This window comes from Cetorhinus maximus, chromosome 6 (genome assembly GCF_964194155.1).
Source record: "Cetorhinus maximus chromosome 6, sCetMax3.hap1.1, whole genome shotgun sequence".
In the NCBI taxonomy this organism is placed as follows: domain Eukaryota; kingdom Metazoa; phylum Chordata; class Chondrichthyes; order Lamniformes; family Cetorhinidae; genus Cetorhinus; species Cetorhinus maximus.
Window position 1 is genome coordinate 56,894,412 of NC_135884.1, and position 27,812 is coordinate 56,922,223.

A 27,812-nucleotide genomic window follows, 5' to 3' on the forward strand; every position below is an offset into this window, starting at 1 on the left:
AACAATGTCCTCATCTGAGTCGTCTGGAGCAGAAGGTGTGAGTGTGTCCTCGCATTCCGGTGAGTTGGAATCTGTGATACCCTTTCCTCCTGTCGTGGTTGCTGGCCACTCATGCCCGATGTCTCACCACCTCCAGATCCTACCTCTCAGCAAGCTTCTGAATTGGTGGCTGTGAATGTCAGTACGGTGTTTCATCTTCACCACTGTATTCCTGCTCTTCAACCTCCATTCACTTCTACCACTAGCTGGTGAAGTGGCCATACATGGATACCTGGAAGGAAAAAAGACACAATTCGGGATGTGGGGAGGGGTGAAAGCAACAGATGCATGCTTAGACTATCCACAGATTGTCTGAGAAGAGATTGTGGGATGATGAACATGTGGAATGTAAGTCGGAGTATTAAGTATGAGGTTCCTGTCACCTTTGTTGGTTTCAGCTCTGTTGCTGGCCACAACCTCAATCATGGCTGCTCAATTGACAGCGAACATGGCCTCCATTGGAGTAAGGTCATATAGCCATGCCTGTCCCACATCAGTTAGCTCCTGCTGCCCCTCGGTTAATTGTCACCTGATCCTGCAGATTAGCAATGACAGGATAATCATAAAGAGTGACTCTGAACTTCTCAATGCCATGTGGGTGAATTCGATTTAAACATCTGTAGGTTTTTGTACTTGTAAGCAATTATGCCGGACTTTTCAGTTTAAACAAGCTATCAATTTAATTGAGGGCAGAGTAAGTAGCACGGATGTCCAAGAAAGATTTAGTTCTGCTTATGAATAATTACTTCGGTAACCGTTTTCCACTTAGATATTTAAACCATAGCACTCCTTCGGGTCGAGATAATATTTTTAATCCCTTTCTGTAAAGCGGGTTGAGTTTTTATTGAAAGAACTGAGATCCTGGTGAATGTGACAGTGCAGAATTCCTCTGCATACTACCTAGGAGGAATTCTTGATTTATACTACAATGTGGTTTTGATATGAAGTCAAATCCAAGATTCTACAAGTTTAATGCACCTTTTCTTGAAGAAGTGACCAGAGCCATTTAAACAATATAAGGGGCGAAGTAGCTCATTGGGTTCTCTTGGAGTGATTGGACCAGCCATTGGAACTGTTAATCAGACTGAAGCAAGCTTTCAGACAATTTCAGTATGTGGTATGTTTCATTTCTGCCTCCCTATGAGCTCAGTGGGAGTTGTCTGGCAGAAGTCTGTTCTTGGAAGGGTAGGGCCAGTTTAATTGACAGCCTTGGACAAAGGAGGGGTTGGCAAAAGAAAGCAAGGAAAACGACTTGCTCAGCACTCGTCAGAACAAGGAAAGTGAAGGTGGCCCACTAATGTGGGATAGTGTGGCACGGTTTATTATTTTTCTTGTTCACAAGGAAGCATTTGAAAATAATTGAGGGAAGTGAGTTTTGATAATTATTAGTTTGTACTTGCCGTATGAAAAATAAAGAAGCTTAATTACTTTTATCGGGTCTGGTTTCACTAAAATGTTACCAGATTGCCAATTGAAAGACAAGATGTGGTGAAGACCATAAGGTAAGATGCAGTGTTGATTCTGATCATCTTTTGTGATAGATATTGTACACTGTAAACAGGACATATATCTGAAAGTTGATTCTGTTGTCTACTTACCTGACTATCTAGCACTATTGAATATATTAAGATCATATTATTAAACATATTAAGATCACCCTAAAAATTTGTAATACCCTATCATGATCACTATTTTTGTACTTTACTGTAACGTATGTGTAATTATTTCTTTCTTCAATACTTTGCCAACAGTTTAAAAGTTGGAGTTACCCTTCACTTGAGTGGCCTTTAATTCTCTTGAATTAAATTCACTTTTGGCAATCATGCTTGCAAGACATGTCAAATTATTGGGATTATATAGAGTGTTTGGGTAATTGCATTTTAAGTGCTTATGGAGCACATAGCCTTTTTTTTATGTCTAATGTGGCATGGTGTGTCCTATGGTAAAATGAAGAGATGAAAATGCAGAATTTTGTTTGAGCTGTATTATTAAAGTGAGATAGTTGTATTATCAGTGAGGAAAAATCTCAATCTCACCAAGTGCTAGAAACTGCCTCAATTAGCCCACTGGGAAAAATAAACAGCAGAAGGATTGGGAAGAAAGGTGAAATACATGGAGTGAATTCAACATCAATTTAAGTACAGAAAGATAAATTGAGAGGAAACTAAACTTTGAATTAAGAGGGAAATAAACTTTCCCTCTGTATCGAGATGGAGAGAAAAAGGAGATGGAAAGCATAAAGTTACGTTTTTAAAATCTCTTAACAGCAATTGTACCAGAAGGAATGAAACTCCACACATGCAAAAGTAAACTTTCATTGCCAGAGGGGTTGACTAGCAGTATTTTGTTTATTTTTATTCTTTCATGAATGTGAGCATCACTAGCAATGCCCGTGTTTGTTACCCATCCTTAATTTCCCTTGAGAAGATAGTGGTGAGCTGCAACCTTGAACAGTTTGCAGTCCATCTGGTGTAGGTAAATCTACAGTGTTAAGAAAGGATTCCAGGATTATGACCCAGTGACAGTGAAGTAAGAGCCATATAGTTCCAAGTCAGGATGGTGTCTGACTTGGAGGGGAACTTGCAGGTGGAGGTGTTCCCATGTGTCTGCTGCCCTTGTTCTTCTATGCGCCAGTGGTCGCAGGTTTGGAAGGTACTGTTGAAGAAGCCTTGGCAAGCTGCTATAGTGTATCTTGTATATGGCACACACTGCTGCCACTCTGTGTTGGTGGTGGAGAGAGTGAATATTTAAGGTGGTGGATAGGGTGTCAATCAAGCAGACTGCTTTGTGCTGGATTTTGTCAAGCTTCTTGAGTGTTGCTGGACTCATCCAGGCAAGTGGAGAGTATTCCATCACACTCTTGACTTGTACCTTGTAGGTAGAAGACAAGCTCTGGGGAGTCAGGAAATGAATTACTCGCCACAGGATTCCTAGCCTTTGAACCTGCTCTTGTTGCTACAGTATTTTTATTGTTGGTCCAGTTAAGTTAAAAGGATATTGACATATGTAAACAAAATTTAATGGCCTGGAGCAAGCCTAGTTTGTACCTACACTGCAAATGTAACAACTTCATTACATTCAATGCATGTCCATGGTCAGACAGATAGCAACATGCCTCCAAATAGTTAATAAAATTTAAAACAGATAATCTGGCCAGTTGCACATAGATGTTTGTGGGAGCTTGCTGTATGCAAACTGGCAGCTGTGTTTCCTACATTACAACAGTGACTAAACTTAAAGTACTTCATGGCTACAAAAGTACTTTGGGCCAATCTGAGATCATAAATACTGTAATTTTTTAAAAAAAAGCCTTTCCATGTATCTTTATAACTGTTGAATAATTCCTTTTAAAGTTGGAGGGTATTGCTTTCATTGTTTTAGATTTACAAGATTTTGTAAGTGTGTCCGTGCTTGAAGGTTGCTGTTTTTTTCAAATTTGTCCATAATTTCACATGTACGTAAGCCAGCTGTAGCAAAGGACCCCATATCACACTACAGCAGTGTTGTACACACCAGAGTATCAGTTTGGTTCAACAAGGTAGTCATCTTGTGTTGAAAATCAGGAGGTTAGGATTTCAAACTCCATTCCAGGATTTAACCCCATTTTCTAAATTTAGAAATGATGCTTGGTTTGAGGTGTTGCACTTTGGATATGTTGTTAAACAGAGCTGTGGTTGTCTGTTCTGGTGGTTCAGGTGAACATTCAGGAACAGCAAACAATTCTCCTAGTGTTCATGCCAGAATTCCTCCCTCAACCAAGGTCACTCATTGTTCAATGTTTTGGTGTTTGTTGTGTGCAAAGTAGCTGTCATGTTTATCTGCGTAACAATTCATTTGTAACATGTTTTGAGACATTTTTGAGGGACATAGCATGGTACTGTATAAATGCTAGTTTTTCTTTCACTGAAAAATTGACCTTATTAAAGAAATATTAAATGTTCACAATACAAGCTTTCTGATTTTTCCTTCTAAAATTTTGCAATTCAAATTTTTAGAAATTCCTCTGCATTCAAATATTAGATTTTGTGCAAAACTTTTATTTTCCATGTGCTGCATTTTTAATAAGAATACTTGGGCACAGATTAAGAATTTTATAAAATGATGCAAGTAATTATTTAAAGGAAGGAAAAGCAAAACATACATAAGAATACACAGGCAATTCCACATAACATATTTGAATGAAATGGCCTCGTTATAATTGAATGTATATTCACACTTTTTTTAAAAATATATTTGTTCGTGAGATGTGGGCATCGTTGGCTAGGCCAGCATTTATTGTCCTTCCCTAATTGCCCTTGTTCAAAGGCATTTTTAAGAGTCAACCACATTACTGTGGGTCTGGAGTCACATGTAGGCCAGGCCAGGTAAGGGCAGCAGATTTCCTCCCCTAAAGGATATTAGTAAACCAGATGGCACTCAACAATGCTTTCATGGTCATCTTTAGACTTTTAATTCCAGATACTTATTGAATTCAAATTCCACCATCTGTGATGATGGATTTCAAACCTGGGTCCCCAGAGCATTACCCTGGGCCTCTGGGTTACTAGTCCAGTGACAATACCACTACTCCACCACCTCCCCCATATAAGGACATTTATGGCCATACAAAGAAAGTAAAAGAAAATGCATCAGTTTGGGCCTCATTCAGACTGCTCTTCCCATTTTATTCCCACTGACAGAAAAGCTAATGTAACTTTCCTGTTCAAGCTTCAGTTAAAATTGCAGTTGTCAATTTGATGGAAGGTAAGTAGTAAGACTTTAACAACCTACTTGCCTGGTTTCCATCCTTGTGTATTTATGTCATAGCAAAACAAAGTAAAGTCATAGCAAAAGCAAAGCATTTAGTGAAAATAAGTGAAGGATACCATCTGGAAAGTTAACCTATTCTTCTTTCAGGTGCTAACTGACTTGCTGTGCATTTCCAGAGTTGGTTGCAGCTGCCATGATTTACGCATGTTTCCCAATGAGCTTAGCCAAAGCCAAGTGCAGTTCTTGGCTTCATTTACCAATTTAGAAGTAGAAGCCAACTGTGTGAGGCTCTGCTTTCAACATCACACCTCAGAGTCCACACAAGACCAGAATGATAACAGGCTAATATGGTTAAATAATTAGGAGGGTTACATGGACGAGGTTTGTATTCCCTCGAGCTTAGATGATTAAGGGGTTATCTAATTAAAGTGTCTAAGATGATTAAAGGATTTGATAGAAAGAAGCTATTTTCTCTACAGGGCCAAGTGCTGGAAAATGGGATTAGAATAGATAGGTCCTTGATGGCTGGCACAGACATGATGGGCTGAAGAGACTGTTTCTGTGCTGTATAACTTTATGTCTCTATTGGGGGGGGGTCCAGAATAAGGGGACTGAGCCTTCAAATTAAAGCTAGACCACTCGGGTGATGTCAGGGAGCACTTCTTCACACACGTGTAAATCAGTAACCCTCTTCCCAAAAAACTGTTGTTGAGGCTAGGTAAATTAAAATTTTCTATACGGAGATTGATAGATTCTTGTTAGGCAGGCATATTAGAATTACAGCAAGATGGAGTTAAGATGTGGATAAGCTGTGATTTAATTGCATGACAGAATGAGGGATTGAGTAGCTTACTCTTCCTATGTTCTTATTCCTCACTGACTTGATGATGATCAGATTTTGGATTATAATCTTGTCCTGATTTCTCAGCCAACAACTATCACTGAAGAGGTCTGGGCAAGGGGAGGAGTCTTGCAAAACTACACTTGCAGTTTCCTAACTCCTAGCAGTTATCCAAATTCACACCTCACCATCATTATTCTTGGTCTGTCGAGGTTTCACATTGAACATATGAAATAGGAGCAGAAGTAGGCCATTCAGCTGCTCGAGCCTGCTCCGCCATTCAATAAGATCATGGCTGATCTGTTTGCATTTCTAAATTCTACATTCCCATTACCTCTTATAATCTTTGATTCCCTTGCCTGACAGGAATCTATCTACCTTTGCCTTGAAAATATTCAGTGACCCCGCTTCCATTGTCTTCTGGGGCAAAGTTCCAAAGGCGCATAACCCTCAGAAAATTCTCTTCATTTCTGTCTTAAAAGGGTGATTTCTAATTTTAAAATAGTGGCCCCTAGTTCTGGACATACCCACAAGAGGAGGCATCCTTTCCATGTCTTCCTTGTCAAGACCATTCATGATCTTATATACTTCAATCAAGTCACCTCTCACTCTTCAAAACTCTAGTGGAAACAAGCCTAGTCTGTCCAACCTGTCCTCATGACAACCTGCTCATTCCAGGTATCAAATTAATTGCACTTTATTCTGGGTTGGTGTTTGTCCATTATTAGAGTTTCAGAGATACTACAGCTTCTGTTATCATCATTGTGGGTCTTAGATGGAATTGTCCATGGTCTGCATCTATAGACTGCTGGAGGCAAGGCTGTTGGTCAACTCTACTTTTCATTTAACATAATACTAATTATGTACAATATGGACTTAGCATGAGGCTCTACATAGAATTGTCTGTCTCCATGCTCTGTCGTCATATGATCTTACATCAATTATGTAGACTATATATTTACATAACACTTTATACTACATAGCTTAACTTAGACATACCAAGACAAACTCTGGGTTTATCCAAACCAGGGTGGCTTCATAGCCCTGAGCACAGTTTAAATAAACATTTTTCGTATTAAAATTTACTTACACTTCATAGGTTTGCTCAGGACCTCAATAGATTTCACAAAGCTGTGATATAAAGCTCATCTTTTTCCATGTTACAAACACTATACTGCACTGTGTCATCCAGCTTGTCATGCACAAGCAAGAAAATAACCTGTAGAATGAAGCATCATGGTTGTATCACTTAGTTCTATCATCTAAATCTGTTCTCCGGCTACAATGTTGCTAATTGGGGAGGAGTATGCATCTAATTTTGAAATTAGATTTAGATTTATCAGGGACATATGGTCGATTGAACAAGCACCAAATAAAATCTGAAAGGGTATGGTAGCTGCTATTAACAGCAGCTAGGCTTGTACCTTTTGATAGCAATTGCATTCAAATCATTTGAGAGGTCATGTATGATGTTTAGAGCCAGTTGAGTTGTGGATCTGAACTGTACTGAGCTGGTTCCCCTCAACCAGCATGGATGTTACTTGCAGGTTATAGGAAATTGAAGGCACACAGATTATGATTTCCCATGTAAATTGATGAAAAATGGGGGGGCTGCAGGCCCATGAATGTCAGGTAATTGCTCACTGGGAGTGACTGATGGAGGAAGTGTTTCTAACAAATTAACGTGTTAAATCACATGTGCAAGAAATTCCTTCAGTTATCCACCTTACACAGACTGCTACAGCTGGGGTAACTGGTGCCTAGTATTGTTTAAAGCAAATTGTTTTCAGCCTGATTTAATGAAATATATAGCACCCAATACACACAGTATTGAAATAAGTGCTTCAGCAATAAATTGCCAACTTTAAAAAATACTTTAAATTATCTATGGCTAGGTGAAATCGAGTATATTAATTTCCCATTCACTTTTGCTTGATTTATACTTGACTGCAACTGTTGTATTGTTCAATCAAGATTCAATAGTATATATAAATAAAGTGGAACTCAGACTGGTTAAGCCATACTGAAAACTTTCCCTAACATTAAAATTCTACAGTCACACTATTTTCCTCAGAAGATATATAAGGTGACCATCTGAGTTCTAAGGTACTGGAATCTCCTATCTTTGACTCCTAATCTGTGCTGAATAAATTAAGAAGTTAATTCATCTATGAATGTTCTAGATTAGCTGCAGTGGCCTTGGGTTGAGGATAAAACCAGCAAGGTTTTCCATTCATGGACGTGATAGGTGGAAATGGGGTCAATCTTTGTTGTGTGGTCCTAAGTGGTTGGATCTTTCAAGTATAAGGAGAGCAATCATCTTTAGCATGTGCCTGTGAGAGGTCTTTATTGAACTGATCTAAAGATGTCTGCCCCCAGAAGCAGAGTGCCTCATGGCAGAGTCACATGACTATGGCAAGCCAGTTAGTCAGTACAGCATTGCATTTCCAAAACACAAACATCCACTTTTTCATATTAAAAAGATACAAACATCCCCCTTGCTCCCTGTGAACAAAAGACATATTTGCATGCATGATCCTGTGTGACTGTGGGTTGCCCAAGTTACCCATTATATACCCACTGTTCTCATGCATTGACAGCTGTTTGGTTTACTCTTCAGTCTCTGCACATGCATTGCACACAGTCTTTAAACTGTGCAGATATCTTAATGGAATGCATGCACATTGACATTGACTTTGTCTGGGTCATGTTCCTTGTCTGTAGAGTATCGTTCCCATGACATTTGTTACCTTGGCAACTGCTATTGTTGGGGACTTGTGGACCTCTGGGATTGATGGTCGTTCTGCACTCAGTACAGGTGGTGAGATCCGTTCTTCCTGACCGCCTGATTGCTGTGAAGGAACAGCTTCACTAGTTGTTCGGATATGCCTGTGGTTGCGCCGGTATATTTGGTCATTCACTTCCACTGGATAAGATTGAGGTGACAATTTGTGTCAAATTTCCACGTGGGCTGACTCCTGTTGAGAGCGCTGTAGGTTTGTACCCTGACTCTCTTCACTGCTCAGCTTGGTCAATGGTTTGCCAGCCCTGTCAAACTGAAATTTGGCTTTGTCATTTCACCTTGATCTTTTTACTCACACCTGTTACTACTTCTGGTTTCAGTAGCTTTTTTGCTATTGGAAGAGTAGTTTGCATGCGGCATGTCATCAGTCTCTGGATAGGACTACTTTCCATGCCTTCAGTTGGTATGTTTCTCCACTCAAGGATCGCTTAGTATACACCAGTGCTAGATTTTCTTGAGTCCTTTGGTGATTTTTACTGCTGCCTCAGCCTTTCCATTCAACTGGAATAATGCGGAGATGATGTGTAGTGCTGATTTCCCAATTCTTTGTGGATCGGCTGAATTCTTCACTTGTGGATGGAGCACCATTGTCACTCATCTCAATGTCTGAAATGCCATACTGACTGAAGTATGTTTTCAGGCATTCTACTATTTCTCTCATTGTTGTTGAAGTCAACTGTTCTAACTCCCAGTAGTCAGAATAGTAGTCTACAGTGACAAGATAATCAGTACCTGCCAAAGTGAAAAGGTCTACTCCCAGCTTCATCCATAGTCCATCTGGGATGCCATGTGTCATTAACAGCTCTCTAGTTTGTTTAGCTTGGTACTCAATACACACACCACACTGGCCAAGGTGGCCTTTAATTTCATTGCTCATGTTTGGCCAGTAAAGCACATCTCCTCCTGCCTTTCTCCTTGGAGTTGATTCAATTCCTTGATTGCTTGCATGGATATGATGCAGCATCTCTCCTCCCATCTTCTTTGGGATAATGCATCTTGTATAAAGGAAATAGTCATCTTGGGCTGTCAATTCATCTCGGTATGCCCAAATGCCCTTGTGACCATAGGTGTGTCCTTGATCCTCTCAGGCCATCCTTTCACCACCACTTCCTGGAGCACTTGTAAAGTTGCATCTTTTTGGGTAGTATGCCTGATTTGAGAAAGGTGCTTATCTGTCAGATTCAATGTCTCTGCTGGGTTGATGGCTTCTAGATCATGTCTAGCTGCTGCTTCATGTTGAATCCAGAAGATGTCACATTCTGTTGCAGCATCCTCAAACTTCTTCATGGGAAGTGCTGCTCTCAGCAGCATGTCTGTGATGTACATCTGTTTTCCTTGCTTGTATGCCATGTCCATCAGAGATCTTTGTTAGCGAAGTAATATTCTTTGTAGTCGCTTTGGAGCAGATAGTAACAGTCTGTGAAAATGCTCTGAAGGGGCTTGTTGTCAGATTCTACTGTTATTTTGTCTCTCTCCCAAGCAGGTACTGGTAAAAATGCTCACAGGCAAAAACAATGGCCAGGCATTTCTCAATTCTCAATGTGAATGTAGTGTCGTTCCGTTTGTGTTGGTGCCTGGATGCAAATGTGACCGGTTGTCCTCGATGCATCAGAGTACTCCCAGACCTGTCTCACTGGCATCACACTGCAAGGTGACTTCATCTTTGAAATCATGATACTTCAACACTGGCATTGTCATCACTAGATGATTGATTTTAGTGAACACTGCTTGTTCTGTGCCCCAATACCATGGCACCTCCTTGGCCATGAGCTTACATAATAGTTTACACTCTTCTGACAAATTAGACAAAAAATTTGCTAGATAGTTCATGAATCCAAACAATTGTTGCACTGCTTTCACATCTGTCGCTTGCTGCAACACTGCTAGAGCTCTCACCTTGTCAGGACCTGGGCAAAGTCCTTTTACTGTCAATACATGACCTACGTACTTGCCTTCAGGTATCTTCAGTTGCAATTTTTTCTTCTTCAGCTTCAGATTTATCTGATGGGCTCTCTCCAGCAGTCATATTAAATTCTGATAATAGTCCACTATGGCTTCTTCCATTGTGTCTCCACATTCATAGACTAGTAGATTATCCACTATGGCTCCCACTCCGGGAAGATCACTGACTACCTCACGTTGTCTGTCCTGATGCTCTTCTGGAGGCAAGGAAATGCACATTGCATGCACAATCATCTGTTTCTCCTGAATGGCATCCAGAATACCATTGGAAAGCTGCTGCTGCTCATCCAGCTTCACTTGCCAGTAACCATCCTTCGCATTTAGGATAGTGAATATCTTTGCCTTGGCAAATTGTGGCAAAATTCCTTTGATGGTTGACATTGGGTAGTGAGATCTCTTCACTTTATTTAGATCCTTTTGGATCTAAGCATACTTGCAGCTTTCCGGGTTGTTTCACTGCTGCCATGTTGCTAATCCAGTCTGTAGGACTTGTCATTCCTTTGATTACTTGCCTTTTTTCCAGCTCTTCTATCTTGTCTTTGGAGTTGGTTTGAGGGCAGCTGGAACTCTTCTCAGCAGATGCTGAATTGGTCTTACAGTCTCATCTACTTATAGATATTCTCCTGGTAGACATCCCAACCCTGTGAACGCATCTTTGTACTTCTCTAGGGTCTGTTCTGCTATCAGTAGTTTTGTGTGTTTGACACATTGTGAATCTCTGGCAGGTTCAGGGTCCCCAGTCTAAGCTTTAGACTTGCTTCAGCTGAAATGAGTGGCCATTCGATCCCATCAATGATCTGGAGCTCCAGATCTTTCTTTCTTGCCATTACATTGCATTGTCAAACTAATTTTCCCCTCAGTGTATCGTGTTATCACATAGCCTCAATCTTACGTTCGAGGGCTTAATTTTCAGATCGCCATGTTGAGCTACTTCACACAGATCTGTGAAGGTCATGATGTTGCATGATGCACCCATGTCTATCTGACACTTCTTATTCGCTTGACAATCTCCTTCTGGGGTCAATGTGACAGTTGCAAACCATTTATCACCTAGAGACTTGACGGAGCCAACCTGTTGTATCATGTATCCTTCTTCAGACTCATCTGCTGGTATCTCTGCAGTGGCCATCTGTATCGGCTTGGTTTTTTTCCTGGCAGGGTTCAAAAATCTAGTTTTCTCTTCACTTCTGTACACCATATTTCAACTAAAAGGACAGCAGTCTTCTTTGGGCTATGTCTGGCAGAAACTTTATTAAATTGATCCTAATATGTCTGCCCCAGGGGCAGAGTCCCTCATGGCAAAGTCACATGACTATGGCAAGCTGGTTAGTCAGTATAGCATTGCATTTCTAAAACCCAAACATTGGATATCCTCTTTAATATTCACACGTGAAAAAGCTGGCTACTTAGAGCTGCTGAAGGGCAACTGGCACTTCTAAAATGGCATGCCAGAAAGGAATCAATGCCTTCAGAGGAGCAGGGGAACTGAGAACATTGATGAGAAAAAGATTTGGGTTCCATATGACGGAGCAATTGATTAAAGTTTCTTAAGAAAGCATATGCATTCATAAAGCACGTTATCCCAACCTCACGATGGCATAAAACATTGCAAAATCAATTTAATTTTCAAGTCCAACTACTGTTGCGATACAGGCACGGCTGGAAGTCAATTTGTGCAGAGCAAGATCCCATGAACAGTAACGCAATGAACAACCAGTTCATTTTTTTTATGGCGATCTTGGTGAGAAGCAAGAACACTGGGATAGTTCCCTTTATTCATTAGTGGTTAAAAGCCTTTTGCTTTTGCAGTTGGGCTGTCAATTCTTAGTTTTCATGTTGACCTACCATACGACACTTGTGTTTAGCAATGTCACGTTAACAAGAAATGCCAGAATGGCTTTTGTGAATGGGTATTAAGCTTTAATTCATTAAACAATCCAACCTAATGGTTGTCACAAAAATGTCTGAAGTAAATTTTACAACTTAGTGCTACAGAACAGAACTTTACTTTTCTGGGGCCTAACACCTTCCTTTCAACCATACTTCCTGCAAGCTGTTGACAACTTTGCACCTGCACCTGTTGAAAACTTATTCTTTACAACCTGGGCCTCTTGCCCCCTGGTCCTATTTCCCCTACGGTCCCCTCTGACGCATCTTCTTCAAAGCTGTTAAATCCCAGCTTAGCTGGCCATTCCTGAATATTGGGGATCAACTTCCTTACTCTCCTGCACTGATCACAGGGCTTGTATAGTGATTGCCCAGCAGAGCTTTGTACAATTCTCCAGATGAAGCTCTAAGGATTATAATTCAACTGCCTTGACAGTATGCTTGTTCACTTTGTTTATTGTCACTTGCATTTCTCGGGCATGGTAACAAGTCAATTAATATCCTTAGGTCTCATGCAATTTCCCACTTGGCAAGATCTATTAGGTCAACTTTTACTCCATTACTTGAAGTATCCTTTTATTTGTCTATATTGATATGTAATTTGCCACTATTCAGTTTTACATGCACATGCTGTCCAGCTCTCATTGTAAGATTTTGGCTGTGTTCTGAAGGTCTACAATCTCCACTTGATGTTATTAGTGAATTTAATTACCATGCACCAGGACTGTGGCCGGAATCTTCCAGTCCCGCCAGCAGCAGGAAGCTTGGCGGGCGCGGGAACTTAATTTGGTGTGAAACCAAAAATCAGTTTCCTGACGTCGGGATGAATGATCAGAAATCTGCTCTCGGGACTTGAGGCGGGTCAAACTTCCCGGCAAACAATATCGGGAAGCCTTTCTATATGCATTAGCATGGCGTGCATGCTCACTAAAAGCCCATCTTGCCAGAATTAAGTTCCTCACCAGCATGGAATTAGAACGATAGCTTTCATGACTCCATATAAGTGGCATACACCAAGCAACCTTCACTTCTTCCATGATTTTGAGGTCAGTACACTCTGTTTTCATTTTCTTGGGGACTGCTCATAACTTCACTCATATCGGGTAACAGAAGCACAAGCTGCGCAAAGTCTAGAAGGGTGAGGGGAGGGTAGCGGGATGGAGCAGAGGCTGGATCTGGGAGGCAGACTAAGGGAGGAAAGGAGGGAGGCTATCCAGCTGCCTTTTAAATATGGCACTCGGACCATCACCACCATGAGGTAACGATGAGGAGGGCGACTTCCTGCCCTCCCCGCCACGTGATTCGCTGTGCTCCACATGGACGCATAAGTAATGAGTTGAACAGTGCAAGATCCTGCGTGTTCAGCTGTCCTGCACCACCCCGCACCCCCAGCAGGAATCACATGCACTTCTGCTCTGAAGTCTAAGTTCAGTGGCGAGCATGGAAGATTCTGCCCTGTTTGTCTGGGTAACTGGTGTATATTAGGAATAGAAGAAAACTGCACATTGACCCCAGAGCACCACCACCTCCCCAGTTTGACCCAGCTCTCCCCTCATAACTGCCATCTGGCTCCTTCCTGCTAGTCATTTATGAATTCCAATCATGTCTTAATTTTGTTAAATTTGTTTATGTCAGATGGAATTTTGCCTATGATATATGCATAATGCCGATAAAGGTGGCAGATCTGTCATCTGCACTCTCCAAACTTCAATATTCTTAATTTATCTCAAATTGGAATGAGAAGATCTAAAGGCAAATTCTGTCAAACCTAAATTTATTTATTTACTTCTAATGTTGTCAAACTTTAGGAGATTAAAATATTTTCCACAAATGCATGAACCTTAGGCTAAAGTTCTGTGCGAATGACAGAAGTATTTGATTAAAAGAGGCAGTTCTTATCAACACAGATAAATGCAATTTAATAGCAATACCCATTTACTCTTATCCGTAAATTATTTTCAGTTTTTACTTCCGAGGTGGGAGTGTGTAATCAGCAGCAAAATCAAAAGAACTAATCTGTGGAAATAATTCAAAAGGAAAGCTTTTAGACACATTCGAGTAAAACTACCAGCCAGCCACAGTTGGCAGGATCTGGGTGAGCAATGCCAGGAAATAATAAATTTCCACTCATATAGCACGGCACATAATGTTTGGCTACCAGGTTGTCCACCGTAGTTGTCATTGAAAAAGAAAATGCTGCATAATGGGCCAGCTCACCAGCAAGGCACACAGCTCATCCCAATTCAAGTAGGTGTTGTGCGCCAGTGATATTCTGGCAGTGAGGAAGGGATTTCTAAAAGTAGAACGATGTTCATTTTTGATGCAATTGGATTGGAAGGTACAGGCATCAGATTTGGTTCTCCTCTCTCATTGGATTTGAAGAGGGTGCTGGTGAAAAGTGACTGAAGCATTCTGGGAGAAGTCAGCGCAGTCACCATGACTCAGGAGGGAATCGAGGAGAAGGACTCTTGCACTCAACATTTGAAAAGGAGTGCGGATCTTGAAGGCAGGTCAGTTGAAAAAGAACTCGGAGATTGAAAATAAAAGGAGGGGAAGCTGAAGAGGAGCGGCCAGTGTGTGAGTGGCCCAGTAAAGGAGTGGAGCTTTGAGGCTTTGGCTCGAGAGGCTTCGGCGAGCAGAGGCTGAGGACGAGCTTGCTCCCAGTGGGGTAGGGCCAGGTAAAGTCCTTTAAGTTAATTAGGAGTAGGTAATGGAGGCAGCAGTTGGGGCAGTCGAGTGCTCCGAATGCAGCATGTGGGAAGTCAGGGACAGCACAATTGTCCCTGGTGACTATATCTGCAAAAAGTGCATCCAGCTGCAGCTCCTGAGAAGCCGAGTTAGGGAACTGGAGCTGGAGCTGGAGCTGGATGAACTTCGGATCATACGGGAGGCAGAGGCAGTAATAGACAGGAGTTTCAGGGAGACAGTCACCCCTAAAAGTCAGGAGCCAGGCAGCTGGGTGAATGTCAGGAGATGGAAGGGGAATAGACAGAAAGAGCAGAGCACCCCTGTGGCCGTTCCCATCAACAATAGGTATACCGTTTTGGATACTGTTGGTGGGGACGACCTACCAGGGACAAGTTGTAGTGGTCGCGTCTCTGGCACCGAGGCTGGACCCTCTGCTCAGAAAGGAGGGAGGGAAAAGAAGAGAGCAGTAGTGATGGGGGATTCGATAGTTAGGGGGACAGATAGGAGGTTCTGTGGGAGAGATCAAGAATCTCGGATGGTCTGTTGCCTCCCTGGTGCCAGGGTCCGCGATATCTCGGATCGAGTTCTCAGTATTCTCAGGAGGGAGGGTGAGCAGCCAGATGTCATGGTCTATGTAGGGACCAATGACATGGATAGGAAGGAGGAGGAGGTCCTGCAAAGAGAGTTTAGGGAGTTAGGTGCTAAGTTGAAGGACAGGACCTCCAGGGTTACGATCTCAGGAGTGCTACCTGTGCCACATGCTAGTGAGGCTAGAAATAGGAGGATAATGCAGCTAAATACGTGGCTAAGGAGATGGTGCAGAACGGGGGGCTTCATGTTTCTTGACAATTGGGCTCTGTTCCAGGGAAGGTGGGACCTGTCCCGACGGGACGGTTTGCACCTGAACTGGAGGGGAACTAACATCATTGTGGGTAGGTTTGCTAGTGCTGCTCCGGGGCGTTTAAACTAGATTTGCAGGGGGAGGGGAACCAGAGTGTTAGAGCAGATAGTGAGGTGGAGGAGGATAAAGGTCAAGCGAGGAATGCATGTATAGACAGAAATCAAGGGTCCGTACGTGATAGAAATGTTCTCAGGTGCATCTATTTCAATGCAAGGAGTATTGTAGGAAAGGCAGATGAGTTTAGGGCGTGGATTGGCACGTGGGATTACGACATTATTGCTATTAGTGAGACTTGGTTGCAGGAGGGGCAGGACTGGCAGCTCAATGTTCCGGGGTTCCGTTGTTTCAGACGTGATAGAGGGGGAGGGATGAAAGGGGGAGGAGTGGCATTACTAGTCAGGGAAAATATCACAGCTGTGCGTAAGCAGGACAGCCCGGAGGGCTCGTCTACAGAGGCCATATGGGTGGAGCTGAGGAATGGGAAAGGTGTGACCACACTAATAGGGTTGTATTATAGACCGCCCAATAGTCAGAGAATTGGAGGAGCAAATCTGTAGAGAGATAGCAGACCGATGTAAGAAACAAAGTTGTGATAGTAGGAGATTTTAACTTTCCACATATTGACTGGGACTCCCATACTGTAAAAGGGCTGGATGGCTTGGAGTTTGTCAAATGTGTTCAGGAAAGTTTTCTAAATCAATATATAGAGGTACCAACAAGAGAGGATGCAATACTTGATCTCCTATTAGGGAACCAGACAGGTCAGGTGACAGAAGTATGTGTAGACGAACATTTTGGGTCCAGTGACCACAATGTCATTCGTTTTAAGCTAATTATGGATAAGGATAGGTCTGGTCCTCGAGTTGAGATTCTAAATTGGAGAAAGACCAATTTTGTGGAAATGAGAAAGGATCTAGGAAGAGTGGATTGGCATAAGTTGTTTTCTGGCAAGGATGTGTTCAGTAAGTGGAAGGCATTCAAAGGCGAAATATTGAGAGTGCAGAGTTTGCATGTTCCTGTCAGGATTAAAGGCAAAGTTAACAGGCATAGGGAACCTTGGTTTTCAAGGGATATTGGCGATCTGGTTAAGAAGAAGAGAGAGGTGTATAGCAGGTATAGGCAACAAGAAACAAATGAGGTACTTGTAGAGTATAGAAAATGTAAGAAAATACTAAAAAAGGAAATCGGGAAGGCAAAAAGAAGACATGAGGTTGCTTTGGCAGATAATGTGAAGGTAAACCCGAAGGGTTTCTACAAGTATATTAAGAGTAAAAGGATAGTAAGGGACACAATTGGTCCCCTTGAAGATCAGAGTTGTCGTCTATGTGTGGAGCCTCACGAGATGGGGGAGATCTTAAACAGTTTTTTTGCATCAGTATTTACTCAGGAAACTGGCATAGTGTATAAGGAAGGAAGGGAAACAAACAGTAGTTTCATGGAACATAAAGAGATTAAAGAGAAAGAGGTGCTTGCTGCCTTACAGCGAATAAAGGTAGATAAATCCCCCGGGCCTGACATGATATTCCCTCGGACCTTGAGGGAGACTAGTGTAGAAATTGCAGGTGCCCTGGCAGAAATATTTAAAATGTCCTTAGCCACGGGTGAGGTGCCGGAGGATTGGAGGGTAGCTCATGTTGTTCCGTTGTTTAAAAAAGGCTCCAAAAGTAAACCAGGTAATTACAGGCCAGTGAGCCTGATGTCAGTAGTAGGTAAATTATTGGAAGGTGTTCTGAGAGATCGGATATATAATTATTTGGACAGCCAAGGGCTGATCAAGGATAGTCAGCATGGCTTTGTGCGTGGTAGGTCGTGTTTAACGAACCTTGTAGAGTTTTTCGAGGAGGTTGCCAAGAAAGTAGATGAAGGAAAGGCTGTGGATGTTGTCTACATGGACTTTAGTAAGGCCTTTGACAAGGTTCCACATGGCAGGTTAGTTCAGAAGGTTCAGACACTTGGTATCCATGGAGAGGTTGTAAACTGGATTCGAAATTGGCTGTGTGGGAGAAGACAGAGAGTGGTAGTGGATGATTGCTTCTCAGACTGGAGGTCTGTGACTAGTGGTGTGCCTCAGGGATCTGTGCTGGGACCATTGTTGTTTGTTGTCTATATCAATGATTTGGATGATAATATGGTGAATTGGATCAGCAAGTTTGCTGATGATACTAAGATTGGAGGCGTTGTGGACAGCGAGGAAGGCTTTCAAAGCTTGCAAAGAGATCTGGACCAACTGGAAAAATGGGCCAGAAAATGGCAGATGGAATTTAATGCGGAAAATTGTGAGGTGTTACATTTTGGAAGGTCAAACCAAGGTAGGACATACACAGTAAATGGTAGGGCACTGAGGAGTGCAGAGGAACAAAGGGATCTGGAAGTTCAGATACACAATTCTCTGAAAGTGGCGTCACAGGTAGACAAGGTTGTAAAGAAAATTTTTGGCATACTGGCCTTCATAACTCAAAGTATTGAGTATAGGAGTTGGGATGTTATGGTGAGGTTGTATAAGAAATTGGTGAGGCCAACTTTGGAGTATTGTGTGCAGTTCTGGTCGCTTAACTACAGGAAGGATATCAGTAAGATTGAGAGAGTGCAGAGAAGATTGACTAGGATGTTGCCGGGTCTTAAGGAGTTGAGTTACAGGGAAAGATTAAACAGGTTAGGACTTTATTCCTTGGAGCGTAGAAGAATGAGGGGGGATATGATAGAAGTTTACAAAATTATGAGGGGTATAGACAGAGTAAATGCGAGTAGGCTCTTTCCATTTAGATTAGGAGAAATAAACACAAGAGGACATGGCTTTAGGGTGAAAGGGGAAAGGTTTAGGGGGAACATTAGGGGGAACTTCTTCAGAGTGGTGAGAGTGTGGAACGAGCTACCATCTGATGTGGTAAATGCGGGCTCACTCTTAAGTTTTAAGAATAAATTAGATAGATACATGGATGGGAGAGGTCTGGAGGGTTATGGACTAGGTGCAGGTCAATGGGACAAGCGGAATAATATTTCGGCAGAGACTAGAAGGGCCGAATGGCCTGTTTTCTGTGCTGTAGTGTTCTATGGTTCTAAGAGGTTAACAAAGACAAAGCTGAACCAGGAGTGAGCTGTCCACATCTGACATTATCCCATACAGGTTTGGACAACGTTAACAACTTATATTTCTTTGTCCTAAGGCACTTCACAAGGGACTTATAAAACAATATATGACACCGAGCTATGTAAGGAGATATTAGGACAAGGGATCGAAAACTTGGCTAAAGAGGTAGTCTTTAAGAAGTGCCTCCAAAGGAGGAAGGGAAGATAGAGAGGTTTAGGGAAGAAATTCCAGAGCTTAGTATCCAGGCAGCTGAAGATATGACCACCAATGGTGGAGCAATGAAAATCAGAGATGCGTAGGAGGCCAGAATTGGAGGAGTGTTGAGATCTTGGACATTTGTAGGTTGGAGGAGATTACTGAGATAGGGAGAAAGGATACAATGGATGGATTTGAAAAGAAGGATGAGAATTTTAAAATCAACAACATTGCCAGTAAATAACAAGGTCAGCACCACTTCAATTTTTATCTTACTGACATGTTCCAGGCTACCTTAGGCTGTCGTAGTAGTCAATTTAGTACATAAATGTATCAAACAGATGATTATTGCATGGCTCAGCAAGTCAAACCCTTTCATCTCTTTTCTCATGAACTGCAGCACAAGAAAATGTCCAATTTCATTGCTCAACAACAGCAGCATTTCTATAACTGTTAAGATATCACAGATGCATAATCAGACAAAAATGGCACTGAGCCAAAGAGAGAAATATTAGGAGGTGTGACTAAACATTTGGTGAGATGGATAGGCTTTAGTACATATTTAGAGGGGGAGAAGAGGCAAAGAGATTTAGGGAGGGAATTTGAGAATGTGGGGCCTAAATGGCTGGAAGATTAGCTATCGACATTAGGACAAGGGGGGAGAATGAATAAGATATTGCATTAATAGCATCTATGTGAGTACATAGTTTGAAAGCTAGTATTTATATTCCTCCTTAGGCAGTCCCTCAGGATCAAGGACAGCTTGCTCCCACTCTGGTTTGAGTTCTGAGATCACTGATAATTTCAGTGCATGATCTTCAGACTCTGCCACATGCAGGGCAGGTGGCGATTGAAGGGTTGAATAGATGGGTTGCTTGGAGATTTGTACCCTGCCTCTGATATCTCAACTTTGCCTCTGCATGTTTCCAATGAAATCTCTTGATGCTTTAGATACCTTCTCGAAACAGCTTTCTCCATTTTGGTCAGTCACAAGCCGGAGACTCGCATGAGTCAGCAGGGATGTTTGACCTCTTAAGGAATGCTTTGAGAACACCTCTAAAGCTTTTATGCTGTCCTTTAGGGACTCTTCTGCCATGACTGAGTTCCAAGTAGAGCACTTGCTTCTGGAGCCTGGTTTCAGGCATACAAATGACATGTCCTGTCCAGCGGAGCTGGTTTCAGGTGATTAGTACCTTGATGCAGGGCATGTTTGCTTGGGAGAGGATGCTATTGTTAATCCATCATTTTGCCACCATATTTGGAGGATCTGTGAAGGCACCACTGGTAGTACTTCTCCAGTGCTTTGAGGTGCCTGCTGTAGATTGTTCAAGTCTCTGAAGGGGTTCACTGCTGCCTGATAAATTATGACTTTAGCCTTGGTTTGAGATCCTGGTCCTCGAATACTTCATTCCTCAGTCGACCAAAGGCATGGAAATGATCGTGAATTTCATCATCTATGTTTGTCTTTGTCAAGAGAAGGATCCCGATATGGAAAATGATCTACATTTTTGAGGATGTTGTTGGTTGTTGGTTGGAAGAGTAGCTTAGCTTTCCAGATGTTTAGTGAAAGGCCCAGTTTCTCATCTGCTTCGAAGAAAGAATCAACAATGAACTGGAGCTCAGTTTTTGAGTATGTATGCACAAGTGTCATCTGCATACTGAAGTGCTCTGTCTGAGGCTGGAGTGGTTTTGGTTTTGGATTGATAGGCTGGATGGTTTTCCATCTGTCCTGTAGGTTATCTCCACACCTGTGAGTAATTTGCTGGAGGTGAGGTGCAGTATTGCAGTGAGGAAAATAGAGGAGAGAATTGGTGCAATGGCACTCTTGTTGAACACCAGTTTTCACTGAGGATAGGGTTTGTGGTGGTTTCATTGGTGAGGATCATGATGGGTAGAAAGAGCATGGGAGATCCAACAACTTGTGGGCACCAACAACATGCACGGTATCTTCAGCTCTGTCAAGACGACCTATGGCCCAAGTATCCACAGGCCAACCCCACTGAGAGCCAAGCATGGTGGGGAGATCATTAAGGACAGGGATGGAGTTACTGCTCACTGGAGAGAACATTTTTGAAGAACTCCTCAAAGACTGTCTTTGACATGAACATCCTCAGCTTCATTTATCAATTCTCTGTCTGGCTCGGTTCCAATCCGGAGCAAAGTTGAAAAAGCCATTTGACAGTTGAAAAACAATAAAGTCTCTGTAGAGCAGATGGAATCCCTGATGAAAAACTGACACACGGTGGAGATGCACTCCTGGCATGGCTGAACAACCTCCTATTCCTCATCTGGGAAGAAGTGTGCATGCCGGGGGATCTCGGGGACCCTGTGATTTATAAATATATTCAAGACAGGAGACAAGTCTGATTTGTGGTAACTACAGGGGAGACCCCTGCTGTCTGCAACAGGAAAGATCATGCACAGATCCTCCTCAACCGCCTCCCAGTGGTCGAGGAACTCCACCCAGAGTCTCAATGCAATGATTGAAAGGCACCACCACAATGATCTTCACTGAGCAGCAGATTCAAAAAAAGTGCTTAGAATAGCACCAATTGCAGTACAAGGCCTTTTTTGACCTCATGAGAAACTTTGACTCTGTCGATTGCAAAGGTTTATGGAGTATCCTGCTGAAATTTGGCTATGCTCAGAAATTTGTTACCATCCTCTACCTGCTGCACAATGGCATGCAAGCCATTGTTCAGTGTTTACATTAGGAAACTTATGGCATACTATCTCACCATTTGATATGGTATGTGTGCTCTGCCCAAAGGCAGGTCATTGGCTCATTGTCTGGTGATGCTTCATCCTGAGCTGTTTTTCTTGACAGTTCTTTGGTCAGTAGTGGTTTGCCATAGCATCCCACTCTCGGAGTAGTGGGGGGAGGCAGGTCCCAAGTCAACCTCAACTGGAATGGGAATTGAATCCATGCTGTTGTGATTATTCTGAACCGCATACTAGCCAGCTGAGCTAACCAGCCCTCTCAATTATCTAATCACGAATTAGGTATTGAGGCTGGTAGCTTCCTGTTCTATGTGGTTCTGCTGGATTATTGAGGGGGCTTCTTGTAATTTTACAGTTAACAAATGAGAGTACCTCAACGCATAAGGGATTTTGGCTTTCAAAATAATACACTTAGGGAAAATAATGTAGAGATTTAACAAGAGTGTACTGTACCATATTCACTGCTCCAAGAGGCTTGTTACCATGTAATCAGTCTCTGCCTAGTGGGGTACACAAACTTAATGCAAGTCATTATGGAATGAACAAGCTCAAGATTTGGAGCAGTGGGTACATACCCATACCTGGCTGTTACATATTACTTGGACAGGGTAAAGGGATAGAATTTTTGAAGGAAGGCAAAGATGTTTAATTACAACTCCAGTACAAGCTCATGATATAGTGTCTGAACCTCTGTAAGCTTCAATACTACTCACCTAACTCTTTCAAACAGGTCTCGTAGAATGTCTCAAGTGACAAGGTAGCATTTTAAGGATATATAAAGGATCTTCTCTCTGTCACTTTTCAGTACTATTATTACAAATGTACTTGCATGTTATTTTCTTTTTATAATCCTCTCATGTGTAAAGCATCTCATCAATCCAGCAATTTACCATTCACCAGCTGAAATCTGTAATGATCCATGGGCAATCTTTATAGCAGATATAGGAATGAAAAATAAACTGCCCAACACAATGTTTTCACACTGGTAATTAGATCAACAGATAGTTTAGTTCAGTTACTTTAAATAGTGCATTGATCCGATACATTGTGATTAAAATTTATTATTATTATGATTACATATACTTCACGTGACCTATTAAGATCTCAAGATATGTAAAATGAGCTTGAACAAAATCAAACAGCACAGTTATAAATTAGCACAAACAAAGGGCTTCTCTCCAAACAATCCATCTTTATGTTTCAGATGCTGACAGGCCTGCTGTGTACTTCCAATGTTCCCGGATTTTATTTCAGATTAATATCACTCTTAGTCTCTTTATGATATTCAAATCTCAGCTCTCAAAATGAAACACCATTAAAAATTAATTATTTGTAGCTGCGTGCCTTATTCTTATGAGTGCCCAGCCTAGCGCAGTGGATTTTATTGCTCTGCTGCTCCTTTGTTGTGAGTTCTGCTAATGCAAAGACTAATTTGGAATTTGTCTGCTTTGTTCAAACAGTGTGTTCCCTGACAGACAGGTAGCTAACACATGCTGCTTGAACTGTTTTATCTGAGAAACATAATCTCGTTCTGAATTATACTTAAAAACCACCAGCTAGAATCCATAAATTGCCACAGCCTCATCAAAATGTCTGGTGTGGCTTGTTTAACATACTTGGGTTACATAATTTGGTTGTCATGCAGGTCCAGTAAGAACAAAGACCCCAAGGACGATACATGATATCCTTTATTGGACAAAGTTACATCTGTTAAAGAGGTCCAGTCAACAGGATAGTGTTATAAATTTTGCACAGACCTTTAAGTAATGAGGATTCTTATTTCTGCAGTGTATCTGTCAACTTTTTTGACTGAATTTATTGTATGTGGGAGTTTCTATTTTGTAATACCTTGGAAGTATCATGTTAGATGAAAGATATGCATATCTATATTTGTGCAGGTGACCTAAAATGTTCATGTTGCAAAGTATTCCAAACATTGATTGCAGTCATTTTTCAGAGGCATTTAGAAATGCTTCTGTGCATTGAAAACTGCATGAGCAACTGTGCATTTATGTTAATCTCCCCACTATAATTATAGTGTATACAGTATTAGGGAGTATCTTTGATTGCTTTCAGTGTTTGAGCTTAACATTATGGAGCTTTCAAAAACAGAACTTCGACTTAATGGCAGGAAATGTATATTTGAAGAACAGAGTTTAAGAATGTGAACAATCTTTCAGATTTTTCTTAATCGCACATTTTGAATTCATAAAGCAATAGTTGCCTAGAATAATAGATTTTAGCGCAGAAAATCTTAGATTGTTGACCTGTCCACCAGCTGCAGAACCAGTGGCAACCTTGCCAAGCCCATTTCCAGGAGCCCCAAGGGGATTAAATCCCAATCAGGCGGCCTGCAGGCTGACATCAGGCCTCCCAGCTCCTGCAGGGGGAATTTCCCATCTCCAAGAGCTGCCAGCCAATCAGAACAGCAGCTCTCCTGTTCTGATATACCACTGAGAGCAGTGGCCACTGCCTGTACTGCAGGAGGCTTCAGGAGGAGGATTGTTGCTGGAATCCTGGAGCATGGGTAAGTCTGGTGGCAAGGCCAGGGCCTGACAGGAAGGACTTGGTGAGGGTTGCGGGAGGGGGTGGTACCTTCCCACGAGCCCCTCCCTTTTCTACTGGCGGGTCCCTTGATGGCCACAAGAAGGAGGGACCCCACATCAAGCCTTGGGCATGCCACAGTTCACCCAGGTGGCATAGCTGTTTCCTGTCATTGTTCAATACCAGCAATGGTGGGATGCAGCCCTTAAGTGGTCATAAGGGCCTCCATTGGTCTCTGAGTAGGAAGGTTGTTCTCGATCCTTCCCGCCATGCACTTAACTGTGGAGAGCTGGGGAGGTGCCGGGTTCTCCGTCTTGAGCCTTCCTGCACTATTGTACGTTCCCCTGCCACCCAGCTTGCTTCCAGGGTGAACATTAAATTTTACCTGAAGTGTGTGCTCACACCTGGATTGCCTAGATTATCATTCTTCAATGCAACATGTCATCAGAAGATAATGTACACAAACTCATTCATCATTAAATTGTTCATCTCCTAGCCCCATCCTCGCCAATACCCTGCCCTCCTCCGCTGATTACCTTTCGTATTGTGTTGTTATAAGGCTCCCTCCACTGTTTTAACCTTTAATTTCATTATTACTTGGGCTCAGAGAGTGATCCCGAAATAAAGCCAATTTTCTGAGTCTTTGTTTACTTTTTTCAACCACATTAAAAAGCATTACTGACAGGTTATCTATTGCTTCGTTTTCCTTTCAATTGCTGCAGTAAATACTGTGATTGTTAAAAGTAATGACATTAGTTCACTCATTATCTACTGCAGAGTTTACTGCTCTATAATTTATGTTCGCTTATGAAATTAATCACAAATTCCAGTTCATTCTGATGCTTTAAAGCAGTCTGCTGGTGAGGTTGCCATAGTAACTGGAACCTGAATATTTACCACTGTCCAATGGAGTTGTTAGAACTCCATTTGGTAATTAGTTTTTCAGTGGTTGAGTTTAGTTGTGACGTAGAGTGGATATTTTGTACAGAGTATAAGGCATATTAAATGGTAGAATAAAGTTGTGACATTGTAGCATTATGTCTGAAAGTCAACACCTGATCAAACCAGATGGTAAATCCAACATTAGATACTTCTATTGGCTTATCATTTAAACATATGCTTTTTTTTGGGTAATGGAAGCACTACCATCAAATTATCCCCTCGGTAGATATTAAAATAAGAATAGCAGATAAGGTGCAAATGGAATATATTCATAAAACAAATCATGCATTATAACATGGATTTGTTGGAAATGTGTATAGTGTATTTTAATGCAGTTGTGTGATATTAACAATAATGCGCTGATTATTCTATTTAAATGGTGTAGTGATGGCAACAGTGCAAACAGCTGTAGGTATTCTGAACAAATGTGTCCAGTTTACTGACAGGCAATGGTATTCTACCTGAATGTCCACCAGCTGCAAAGACTGTGCATAAGGAAGTATTGTATTCAGTGACCCAATATAACGCTAACAGGCTAGACTTCTAGTCAGATGGTTACGAGTCCACATCAATACATGTCTATCTCGGCAACTTATTTGCCTTCCTTGGATGAGTGCATGGCTAGTTTAGACAGGCTGCTGGATAGAACAATGAGTATTAGAACCCTCTTTTGGGAGAAGGGTGACCTTCTACATCTTTACAAATCATTTAATTAATTTTGAAAGAAACATTTCAACGAATAATTTACAATATCAATGAATTTTATGCTTTTCACCAAAGACTGCTTTCCTCCAGCCAATGCCCTCTGTGATTTGCGTACAGACATCAGTTCAAGCACATCATAGGCTTCACCAAAACATTCCATGTCCTTGCTGCATCACCAGCGCTGTCTTTGGCAAAGCGAAATGAACCTGGCAGATGAGATGCAAAATTCTCATACCTGTGGTTCAAGTATAGAATGTAGATGATTGGCATTAACTGGATTCAAGCCACAAACACAGTGATGTGCAGCAAACAAAATAAGAAATAGGAGCATAGTGGTTAAGTTACTCCAGAGGTCTGGAATAATCAAATCTCACTATGGTAGCTGGGGAATTTAAATCAGTTAATAAATAAATCTATAATAAAAAGCTAGCATCAGTAATGTAAAAACCTGGTTCACTAATGCCATTACGAGAAGAAAATCTGTTATTCTTACTGAGCCTGGCCTATACGTGACTCTGGACACAAAGCAATGTAGTTGACTCTTAATTGCCCTCTGGAATAGCCTAGCAAGCCAATGGGCAATAAATGGCGGTCTTGCCAGTGAAACCCACATCCTGTGAATGAATAAAAAAAATCATCTCAACTGCCAAATCTAATTAACTTCTGTCCAGAGATAAAAGTTGCAACAAGTTATCCCATAAAGCAAGATAATAGATTGCACCAATTTGCTTTCCTTTTTTCTGTTCTCGATAAGTGTGATCAGTGCACAAGTTTGATTGTAGTATAAGGCTTATAAGCACTACACTACAATAGAACTGCATGGTCATTATTCATTTCTACACACTGTAGTTGAATTCTACTATTAACAGTGCTGGTGAAGTGAGATAATATAATCCTTCATTTACAAAGATGTCAAATGAATATGTATAAAGCTGGCTATCTTTTCCCAGTGTGGCTGGGAAAGATAGGATTACTCAAGTTTGAATAAAATGGGACTGAACTGAATATCAGTCATGCAACACTGCTGGGTTATAAATTGCTATGTTTACTGACAACTACGATAAGATTATAAAGAAGCCCAAAGCTACAATGGCATGTATTGTACAGCATTGAGTTTAGTGTAAGCACCCCAAATTTGCTGAATTCAGTCCATGTACTTTAGTTGGTATTCCCATCTAAGAAGTAGTAAGCAACCATGCAGACCTAACATTTCATTTGCTGTCACATAGCTTATCCCATTTTCAGTATGAATAACTCTGCTGCTGATGCTAGGATTTAATGTGTGCACAGTTGACTGCAGTGGCTGTTTCACACATTAGAAAGGGGGAAATTGAAAGAAACCTCCAAGGTGGGGGGGCGGGGGGCAGCGGGGTGGTGGAAGTGGAGTTACTTTGGGGAAACTTGAATGTCAACTGAGCAGGTGAAAGTTTCCAATCGTAACTGTATTGTAACCGTTAATTTTGGTTTTTGGGTTTTGCATCTTCAAACTGTTTAGCAGGCGTGATGCACACCGACGTGATGTAATCTTAGGGTACCTGAAGGTACAGTCCACAAATGGAAATTAGAGGTCCGCAGGACGGTTGGTGGGCATTGAGCAAGAGCAGCATCCAGATTCCTCCCTGGAATTACTGCTGGCTGCAGTCAGGTGCAGGAGAGACATACTATAACCACCCCCCCGCCCCTCCTGGAAAGCAAATACTAGCTGCTCTCACCAAGGAGGTGTGGTCGGAGGTGACTGAAGAGGTGA